Source organism: Staurois parvus, unplaced genomic scaffold, assembly GCF_062004578.1.
Source record: "Staurois parvus isolate SC_StPar_1 unplaced genomic scaffold, SC_StPar_1.0 ptg000486l, whole genome shotgun sequence".
NCBI classification, from domain to species: Eukaryota; Metazoa; Chordata; class Amphibia; order Anura; family Ranidae; genus Staurois; species Staurois parvus.
Genome location: NW_028318282.1, coordinates 1926525 through 1938628, shown reverse-complemented (window position 1 = coordinate 1938628; position 12104 = coordinate 1926525). Strand labels below are relative to the sequence as shown.

The 12104-nt window shown below is 39.5% G+C and overlaps 1 long non-coding RNA gene across 1 annotated transcript in view; it reads left to right on the top strand.

Moving 5' to 3' along the window:
• LOC149452263 (uncharacterized) overlaps nucleotides 1-12104 on the top strand; it is an 88993-nt gene that overhangs the window by 67813 nt on the left and 9076 nt on the right. The gene's annotated exons all lie outside the window — the stretch shown is intronic.

Below are 12104 nucleotides of genomic sequence, written 5' to 3'. Positions count from 1 at the left end.
CCACTGTTGCACTTTGACAATTGCGCAGTCATGCAACACTGTATTCTTGAATTTTTTATAATTTTTTTCACACAAATATAGTTTTCTTTTGGAGGTATTTGATCAACATTGGGGATTGTTTTTGCTAAACAAATGAAAAAAAACCTGAAAATTTTGAGGAAAAAAAAGGTTTTCTGTTATAACATTTTACAAATAAGTATTTTGACTCCTTCACTGATGTGCGCTGATAGGGTATGATGAGGCTGCACTGCTGAGCCAGCACAATAGGAGGCACTGATGGGTTCTGATGAGGTGGCACTAATTAGGAGGTACTGATAGGCAGCACTGACTACATTGATAAACAGAGCACTGATCAGTGCAGTGCAAATGTCCCCTGTCACAATCGCTGATTACCTGCTTTTCTCTCATCAAGTTGTGACAGCGTGAGGAAAGGACTGCCAATAACCTGCAAGTCTATTTACAATGTGATTGGATACAACTGATCACATGGTAAAGGGCCACTGCAATTGAGCCTTTACCACAATCTGTAATCAGCTGTGTCCAAAGAACATAGCTGATCACAGGGTGCCTTAGATGAATGCACTGGGGGGTGTGGTTCTGGGGAAGCATATACTGTAGATGCCCTCCCTGAACTGGATGACTGTGCTGTAGCCATCTATTAGGTATAGCGTGGTCAAGAACTGGTTATACTGCATGCTTCCTTGGAATGCTGAAAAGGTGACTTCTATCATTTACTAATCTGAAAATCTTTTGAAATCCTCTTTTTAGACTTGACATAACTTCTCGATTTCTAAGACTGTATATAACTGGATTTAGGAAAGGTATTAACATAGTATATATGAGAGCAATCATTTTGTCATATTCCATAGTTTGAGTGTTTTTGGGGCTAGAATACACAGCAAATGCCGTGCCACAGTAAAGTGTCACCACAGTTATGTGTGAAGAGCACGTCGAGAATGCCTTCCTTCGTCCTGTGTTAGTCTTTAACTTCATGATTGCAATTATGATATTGATGTACATGATAACAACAGTTCCCAGGATAAAGATAGAAGTAAAACCACTAACATAAGTATTTATAGTAACTGTGAGAGTTACATCACCACAAGATAGGCTCAACAAAGGAGCCACATCACAGAAGTAATGATTAACAAAATATTTTCCACAAAACAGTACCTGTGATATTAGTGCTGTAGGAATTATTGCCTCTGAGAACCCCATGATCCAGCACATTGAGGATAAGCATGTACATACTCTCCCAGTCATGATGGTGGTATATCTCAGTGGTTTTCAAATGGCCGCAAATCGATCAATGGACATGATGGCCAACAAATAAGCCTCAGTGAGCCCAAACTGCAGAACATGTAGAGTTGGGCAAAGCACCAGTAGAAAGATATTCTCTTGTTTTTGGTTACCAACATGACTAGAAGCTTTGGGGTTGTAGTGGACACGTACCATATCTCCAATAAAGACAGATTAGTGATAAAGAAATACATTGGAGTATGAAGGTTAACATTAAAATACACAACCAAGGTGATTAATACATTTCCAGTGATGGTCAGAATGTAGATGATAAAAGTGACAGCGAACATTGCAAAGCTGTAACTCTCAAGATTGACAAATCCCACAAATATAAAGTCATTAATATTAGACTGGTTTCCCATGACAAATTGGATTTTTGTAGACCAGAAATGCATCTTGTGGAGGCACTGTTTCTATAATAACATTTTTATTTAAAAAGATGGTGAAACAATGGAGCAAAGGACACAGAAGACATCCAAGAATGATCGGCAAATTTTGTGTTTATAACATGGATGCATTTAGAGTCAGTTATAATGTAGACTTGTAAATTGCACATTATTTACAAAGGTTTTCTCCGGTGGCGCAAACTACCAAAATCCAGTCTCTCTATTATTATTATTATTATTTATATATGACCCTCCTTGTATCCTTCTGGAATCTACAATAGAAAGAGAAGGAAAGAGGGTTCTTGAAGCACTTTATATATCAGTCAAATTTTGAGACAAATGTCTAAAATACATAAAAAGTTGGTATTTACAAAACAAACATTTTAAAGGATAAGTTCATGTAACATGTTCCTGCAGCAACTTGGTGATCCGAGCCCTCTTTGTGACAGCGGTGAGGGGAGAAGTTCCCTATACCACCTGTCACTTTTTGAAAAGAGCTCAGCCATGCGGGACTCTATCCACACGGCCCCATCATTCATTCACAGAGTTCTGTGAATAAATCAGCGCGTTTCAGTGTGTGTTAAGTGGATTGCAGTGTGGTGAGCTACATCCTGTTGTGTATTCCCCTCAGTTTCAGAGATCCATAAACTTAACTTTTCTTCTTAGGATTCTTTTTTTCTACATTAGCAGCAAGCAACCCTCCCATCCTTCAAACTGTTTTGTTTTGGTTGATGAGGATATATATATATATATATATATATATATATATATATATATATATATACACGCGCACACACACACTTTATTGCCAAAAGAATTGGGGCACCTCTCCAAATCATTGGATTCTCATGTTCCAATCACTTCCATGGCCACAGGCATATAAAACCAAGCACCTAGGCTTGCAGACTGCTTCTACAAACATTTGTGAAAGAAAGGGTTGCTCTCAGGAACTCAGTGAATTTAAGCATGGTACCATGTTAGGTTGCCACTTGTGCAATAAGTCCATCCATGACATTTCCTTGCTACTAAATATTCCACAGTCAACTGTTGGTGGCTGAGTTGCTGTTGTTCCCAGTTGCTTCAACTTTGTTATAATACCACTAAGTGGTAGGCCACGTAAAATGACACAGCGAGGCAAGCGCATGCTGAAATGCACAGTCCGCAGAAGTCGCCAACTGTCTGGAGAGTCAATAGCTAAAGCCCTCCAAATTTCATGTGGCCTTCAGATTAGCACAACAACAGTGCATAGAGAGCTTCATGGAATGGGTTTCCATGGCAAGGCAGCTGCATCTAAGCCTTATATCACCAAGTGCAATACAAAGCGTCGGATGCAGTGGTGTAAAGCAGACCATCACTGGACTCTAGAGCAGGGGAGACGATTACGGTGTGGGGTTGTTTTTCAGGGGTTGGACTTGGCTCCTTAGGTCCAGAACTCTTAAAGGGTAAGTTCACGTTTGGGAGCATGTTACATGTTCCACCCATTTTAGGGTGGAACATGTAACATGTTCCCATGGATGCACCCGTCACCCCCCTCCCTCTGACAGTAGGAAGTTTCCCCATACTATATGTTTTATTTGTAAACAGTGCGGCTGTGCGGTGCTCCACCCACACGGCTGCATCACTCATTCACAGAGTTCTGTGAATGAGTGCCTACAAGTCTTGGCAGTCTTAGTGGCTGTGTGCTTTTAGTTTTCAGTGAACTACCACGGCACTGTGAAGAGCGTTGGTAGTTCATTGAAGCTACATCCTGTATGGCAAGCAGATATTCTGACAGGTCTGTAGGAGACCTGCATGGCATCAGCAATCTACCGATCGCTGGTTCAATGCTTTTCAGGCTCCTGCAGACAAAAACAATAAATGCACAATTTTTTACCTGCAAAAATATGTGCAGTTATTTTTGTCAAAAAGGTGAACTTATCCTTTAAGGCATCAGCATTGCAAGACATTTGGACAATTTCATGCTCCCAGTTTGATGGCCTTTTCCTGTTACAACATGACTGCTCACCACTGCACAAAGCATGATCCATAAAGACATGAATGAGCAAGTTTGGGGTGGAGGTACTTGACTGGCCTGCACAGAGTCCTGACCTCAATCAAATAGAACACCTTTGGGATGAATTAGAGCGGAGACTGTGAGCCAGGCCTTCTCATCCGACATCAGTGCCTGACCTCACAAATGCACTTCTGGAAGAATGGTCAAACATTCCCATAGACACACTCCTAAACCTTGTGGACTGCCTTCCCAGAAGAGTTTAAGCTGTTATAGCTGCAAAAGATATAGTCACTGGCCACTTTATTAGGTACACCTTGTTAGGTTGGACCCTCTTTTGCTTTCAGAACTGCCTTAATTCTTCATGGCACAGATTCAACAAGGTGTTGAAAACATAACTCAGATTTTGGTCCATATTGACATGAAAACATTATGCAGTTGCTGCATATTTGTTGGCTGCACATCCATGAACCGTTGATACAAGGCAGAATGGATCCATGCTTTCATGTTTAGGCCAAATTCTGACCCTACCATCTGACTGTTGCAGCTGAAATCTAGACTTACCATACCAGGCATTGTTTTTCCAATCTCCTATTCTCCAATTTTGATGAGCCTGTGCCAATTGTAGCCTCCGTTTCCTGTTCTTAGCTGACAGGAGTGGCAATCTGTGTGGTCTTCTATTGATGTAGCCCATCTGCTTCACGGTTCCACATGTGTGTGTTCAGAGATAGTATTCTGCATACCTTGGTTGTAAGGAGTGGTTATTTGAGTTACTGTTGCCTTTCTATCATCTCAAACCAGTCTGCCAATTCTACTCTGACATCAACAAGTCATGTTCGTTCCAAAATAAGAGAAAATATCTAGTTAGCAGCAGTTTTGTGACCTTTCTCTGTAAGCCCTAAAGATGGGTGTGCATGAAAATCCCAGTAGATCAGCAGTTTTTGAAATACTCAGACCAGCCCGTCTGGCACCAACAACCATGCCTTGTTCAAAGTCACTTAAATCTTCTTTTTTCCCCATTCTGATGCTCAGTTTGAACTTAAGCAAGTCGTCTTCACCACGTCTAGATGCCTAAATGCATTGAGTTGTTGCAATGTGATTTGGCTGATTAGCAATTTGTGTTACTAAGCAACTGAACAGGTGTACCTAATAAAGTGGCCAGTGAGTGCAAATATCTATTGTATGCAATATCGGCATGTCCACTTGCAGAGGCTGCTGATAACAGGGGTAGTTTCGTCAGCAGAAACATTGAACAAGGTCCACAGTTTGGACCTAGTTTGGAGAATACAAGACTCTTGCATGTTTGTCAGTGCTGGGGGAACTTAACAGGAAAGTGCTGCTGTATGTATCTAGAGAAATAATGTTGTGACCCGCCTGTGCTACCACCATGTAAAACAAATGTGGATATCCTTATCTATAATTTGTGCGTGCACCAAATATAACATTATAGTGAATTCTAGCTGCTGCTGAACACCAACTTGTGTTCCCACAAATTAAGCAAAATGTAAATCATAAAAGAGTGTAGCACTGCTGTAAACAATGCAAACCAAACATATATATAAAAAAGGTAAAAGTGACCATAAAAACCCCTCACATCTATACGTCTAATATAGAATACATCATCTTTTCTCTTTATGCATATAAAACTGAAAGGATACCAAATAAAACAAAGTTCATAAATCAGTCTTTTAGGAATAATTCTTGAAATAAGTAGTACTCCTATTAATCCATGTGCATATTAATACCATACCTTTTGTGAATCATATAAATAAAACTGTGCTTCCGAACACCTTGTGCTCCCTCCAGGCTCCCAGAACTCTCCCCTCCAATAAACTGTATATAAATTGGCATGCATGATCAAATCCTCCAGCACTCCACTTCTGTTTCCATCCTCAGGAGTCTCCCTTGGAACACCAATTCATATTTCCCAGAGATATATGAGCTACTGTGCCTTTAAGTTTTATATATATATATATATATATATATATATATATATTTCATTCATATGGTTGAGATTTGGGCTCTCAAGAACAAACAGAGATCCCATAGTGTAGTAATAAATTAAAGCCAGCAAATGTATTAAATAATTGCACTTACAAAAAGTAATATTAAAAATCCCATAAAAACCATGTTTGAGAATTGGATACCAGACTTCTGTCACTTCTGGTCCTCGTTGCCACTGCTCACTCATTACGTGTTATGCCACGATCACTGCATAATGTTAAACTATTTGTTTAGCTTTGTATACTTTAGAATGGGGTGCCCTGAGATTGTGCAGAATTGTAAAGGGTGTCTGGACTCAAAAAAGGTTAAGAAATCCTGATTTATAGAATACACATTTCTAAGCATAACTAAAATCCATTTTATGATAGTATGTGATGCACAAGCCTCATAAAGAAATTAGTAAAATCCTCAATTACTAGTATTTCACGTTTCCCCTTCAAGACACTGCAGATCCCAGTGGGAGGGTTTAACAACTGTCAATCCATATAGCTATGGACTTTATCAGGAGGCTAGATGTGGCCAAGATACACGCTTGTGAATCAACTTTGCCAACTGTGTCTGAATTCAGCACTGTTGTCAGATCATCATTGAACAGTGTGGCTATAGGTATAGGATTATTTTTTTTTTAATGGTTGAACTGGATGGACTTTTGTCTTTTTTCAGCCAGACTAACTATGTAACTATCATAAGGGGCTGCATTAGGTGGACCTCACTAGCAAGATCAATGTGAATTTGGAAAATATTGCAGAGACTATGAGAAAACTGTATGGGTGCACACATAGTTGAGTCCTGCAGCATATGCATATGTATTTTTATTTAAATGTGAGACCATAGTTTTACTTTATTGTACTCAAAACATTGATATGCTGAAACTATTCTACATAGAGGATAGCAAACATCTGAGACTATCTTCTTTAATTTTTATTAAAAGATGCTGGTATCATATGACATTGTTCCTTTTTCTCTTGGACAGTCCCCATATTTTCCAAACTATCCTAAAGAATACCTTGCAGGTAGTGAGAATCACAAGAAAGTATCCTGACAGTTATCATAATTTGTGCAACAATTATGTATTGTGTGATACAATCCCCATATAGTACCAGGGTATCTGAAACATAAACTCAAACTGCATGCTAATTTATGGACAATACGATAACAAATATGAAGTCACAATAGGTAACTATAACAAATTGCATTTCCTACACTCCTAGCTGTATAGATTGGCTTCAGCCAACATGTAGAATATTGGCAATAACAAATAATCACTATGCTGAACCTGTCCAAAAATAAAATTTATTATCAGTATAAGCAACTAGTATAACTGACAAGTCTAAAACCCTTAGAAGTTGACAGATATGTTTGGAATCTCTAGAAGTTGATGTAACTTTGGAACCCTTGTTGTGTACTATTAGTAGAATATTTTTGTTGATCCCAATATTTACTTTATTTCCATTTGTGCTATCTTACTATGCATGCCCTTGTGTTCCCATCCATCCTTTAAATTATTTTTCTAAGTTTGATTTTTTTTTTTTAGCAGTATAAAGTTCTCATGTTCAGTGTACCTACCTTATCTAATTCCTTGTAATGGCAAAGTATAACAATAGTATGCAGTAATAGTATTTATAGCATACAGAAGGTACTGTTAGATGTCTGTCAAACAACTGGAAGAATGGTAAATTGTTTATTGCTTGGTATCTCATGGGATATCCATATCAGGTAATTATAAACAATTTAATGAATTCACTGAGTCTTGTTAAAAAGTATTTAATATGTTGGATATTTATTAGAACTTACTGTATATGCACAATTGTACATACAGTATAATAGTGGCTTATTTTAAATCAAATATGTATCAGCCACTTGATAGCAAAGCTGTTCTTTAAATGGGGACACTTGTTCTTTGTTACCAGTAGTAGGTTTACCCTTGCTTTGGTGAAATCTGGACTTTCGTCCTTCTTTGTCTCTGAGACTGAATCTAAGTCTGCTTATCAATATTTTCACTATTGATTAACACAACGTACACTCAAGATTGATCCATTTTTCACATAGAATTCCTTGCAAAAAAAGTTTTGTGAATCTTGGGTGAAAACATTAATAAACAGACCCCTTAAAAGACTATGCACTTAGCTGCAGAGCTCTTACATGAAGTCTAGATCTGTTGTTTGGACCTCCAAAAATGCAAATCCTACTTTCCTCCTCCCTCCATTAGACAGTACTTGAACCTAGGCAGATGCAAATAACTGGGCTTCCTGAACAGACACCAAGCACTGATTGTGAGGCATGGATGAATGGATACACTGATAAAAGAAAGTATCAGGATTTTCACCAGGGTTGCAGTGACCTCTAGGAAAAAGATGCCTGCTTTGCAAAATCACTGTTTATTTAATGCTCAGTAGAGTGCTGCTGTCAGTGCTTAATGTGCGATCAGTGACATTAGTAATATTTTTATTATTATGATTATTACAGCACTTAAAACAACTTATTCTTTTGTGTATTATGTAATGCACATTTTTTTTTTAAATACAGAAAACCATCCAAATAAAAACATTAATGCAGCTTGTAATCCAGTTTATTCCAGTCTTCATAGAGGATGGATACCAATCCTTCTTTTACAATAGAGAGGCCAATGTATTTGGCCAATACTGCATGCTCTTACATTCCACCAAAGCAACAATGGCAGCAATTCTAAACAATTTTACACTAGCAAAAAAGTTCAAAAGGTCCACATGGACAGAACCATATACAAGACAAAACAAAGGATCCCAGTACACTTTTAAGTTAGCCACCAAAATAACTAATTAAACTACTATTATGTTGCATCTATTTTTAATACCCCTAAAGCCACACTGTCAAGTCTAATTGTAGTTCTTGGTCTTAATCCCATTATTCTTACATAAAAAGTCCCAGCACTTTAGAGATCTGATCATTGGATTAAGAAACCAGAGATGGGATTGGGCTTTCTTCAACCTCATCTCTAGCTGAACTCTGAGTCCAAGTTCAGAGTTTGGCCAGAGATGTGTTCAGATGTGTTCAGTGTTATTGTATGTTGTCTTAGAGGTTAAAGGTGTGCTGTGCTGTTTCTTTTCCTGCTTGTGTCATTTCCAATTTGAGAAGGGATATATTCAGGAAAAAATCAGGCTTCAGGGTTCTTCTGAGAAAATAGAATGGTGACAATACATGTGGAGATGTAGTCTCTACGCGAAGATTGGCGTTTCTCCATAAAGGGACCCTGATAAGGGTTGGAGGACTTAGTCTTTATTATTTCTTTTATGGAAACCAAGTACAACCAAAAAGGTACAAACACCATAGCCACAGCACGTGAGAAGGAGGATGGATAATGTCATATTTATGGATGCTGCACCATCTGCACCTTTCTGTGTTCTGATGGAAACAACTGAGGACTGTATGTATAAAGGTCTTTAGTCAAGTAAAAGAAGTTCTGGTAAGGCAACAACGCCAGTTCTGATTCTTGTGAGGAAAGATTGTGTTCCCTAAATCATATTCACTGTAGGGGCAAAATGTAAGACTTCAAATTAACCTGTGGGTCGGGATGCATGTATAATGAGGGGAAAGTGGAGCACTCAGCTCAGGAGAGTAAGTGGTGGTGGCTGGGTGACAGAGGTCCAATAGGTTGGGTGACCTGGAACATGGGGCACCCCACTGAACAGTTGGGTTCTTATTTTAGTGCCTGCTATGGAACAGAACCATCCTGGGGACGAGGCCTTGTGATGTACATGCAATGGCTCCTCTCCTATCCTTCAGGCTGAAGATGGCAAGATGTAAAGTTTGTGAATAGCTGATGGAAGGAATCAGCGCTCATTTCTGTATCCCTTAAAATTTTTCTGTAGTCAGTCCCAGGATGAGCGGTCATTGCAGGTGAAAGGACGTAATCTTTTAATGTGGTGCCCAGTGAAGTAATATGATCTCCAGCAGTCGGTGGAGCGAACCCACATGTTACAAAGGCAGAAAGGCTAACACATACACAATTGAAAAATAACATTGCACCTAACTTGTTTACAGAAATGGCAGTCCAGTACATTTCTAGCAGAGGATAGTCTTCTCACACTGCAGGCTGCTGAGTTTTGATGGTCATGATGAGATTTTTCCCATTGCAGAGTCCCTTTTCATCGCACGTTGAGTTTGGTTTTATAGCATTAAAAGCCACAACTCAGCAGTGCCATTTGACTCCCAAACCTTTTGAGGCAGTCCAGTTGCTTAGTCTAACACTGTGCTACATGGTCAGCTAACCGCTTATTTTGTATTTCTCTAATAGATCAATTATAATCTAAACACATCGATCTTCATATCAAAATTTGTTTGTGGATGAACTCTGCAACCACCAAGTCCAGATGCGTCCCTTCTCCCATCCCCACTGCTACACAGCGTTCTCAACCTCTGAGTTTCCACACCCTTGGCAGCAATGGATGAGGAAGATAGTTAGGAAGCAGAGGTAATATTAACTTTAGGTGCCAGAGGGTTCCATGCACAGAGTGAGAAACCAGTTACTTTCTTGCTGCTGCTGTGAGCTTTAAAGGATGAATACTCCAGAGTTCCCAATGCTATTGAGGTTAGTAAAGCTTGTTATAAAGTTAATTTATAAAGCTTGGCCATATGCTCACTTTAGGGGTCGGAGTTGAGGGTAAGGATTATTGGTATACTGGTTTTAAATTTCAGTAATGAAGAATTTATATTGCCAGTGTGATAAACCATTTTGACAGTGTTCATCATTTCTTTTCAAATCGTTTTTATTGAAATTTTATAGGCAAATACAACAATACAAGGTTCAGAATAGAATATAGATACAGTGGGGCAAAAAAGTATTTAGTCAGCCACCAATTGTGCAAGTTCTCCCACTTAAAAAGATGAGAGAGGCCTGTAATTGGCATCATAGGTAGACCTCAACTTTGAGAGACAAAATGAGAAAAAAAAATCCAGACAATCACATTGGCTGATTTGGAAAGAATTTATTTGCAAATTATGGTGGAACATAAGTATTTGGTCACCTACAAACAAGCAAGATTTCTGGCTTTCACAGACCTGTACCTTCTTCTTTAAGAGGCTCCTCTGTCCTGCACTCATTACCTGTATCAATGGCACCTGTTTGAACTTGTTATCAGTATAAAAGACACCTGTCCACAACCTCAAACAGTCACACTCCAAACTCCACTATGGTGAAGACCAAAGAGCTGTCGAAGGACACCAGAAATAAAATTGTAGACCTGCACCAGGCTGGGAAGACTGAATCTGCAATAGGCAAGCAGCTTGGTGTGAACAAATCAACTGTGGGAGCAATTATTAGAAAATGGAAGACGTACAAGACCACTGATAATCTCCCTCGATAAGGGGCTCCACGCAAGATCTCACCCCGTGGGCTCAAAATGATCACAAGAATGGTAAGCAAAAATCCCAGGATCACACGGGAGGACCTAGTGAATGACCTGCAGAGAGCTGGGACCAACGTAACAAAGGCTACCATCAGTAACACACTACACCGCCAGGGACTCAGATCCTGCAGTGCCAGACGTGTCCCCCTGCTTAAGCCAGTACATGTCTGGGCACGTCTGAAGTATGCTAGAGAGCATTTGGATGATCCAGAAGAGGATTGGGAGAATGTCATATGGTCAGATGAAACCAAAATAGAACTGTTTGGTAGAAACACAACTCGTTGTGTTTGGAGGAGAGAGAATGCTGAGTTGCATCCAAAGAACACCATACCTACTGTGAAGCATGGGGGTGACAACATCATGCTTTGGGATGTTTCTTCGCAAAAGGACCAGGTCGACTGATCCATGTACAGGACAGAATGAATGGAGCCATGTATCGTGAGATTTTGAGTGCAAACCTCCTTCCATCAGCAAGGGCATTGAAGATGAAACGTGGCTGGGTCTTCCAACATGACAATGATCCCAAACATACTGCCCGGGCAACGAAGGAGTGGCTTCGTAAGAAGCATTTCAAGGTCCTGGAGTGGCCTAGCCAGTCTCCAGATCTCAACCCCATAGAAAACCTTTGGAGGGAGTTGAAAGTCCGTGTTGCCCAGCGACAGCCCCAAAACATCACTGCTCTAGAGGAGATCTGCATGGAGGAATGGGCCAACATACCAGCAACAGTGTGTGCCAACCTTGTGAAGACTTACAGGAAACGTTTGACCTCTGTCATTGCCAACAAAGGATATATAACAAAGTATTGAGATGAACTTTTGATATTGACCAAATACTTATTTTCCACCATAATTTGCAAATAAATTCTTTCCAAATCAGCCAATGTGATTGTCTGGATTTTTTTTTCTCATTTTGTCTCTCATAGTTGAGGTCTACCTATGATGCCAATTACAGGCCTCTCTCATCTTTTTAAGTGGGAGAACTTGCACAATTGGTGGCTGACTAAATACTTTTTTGCCCCACTGTACATACATCTTTTTCTTA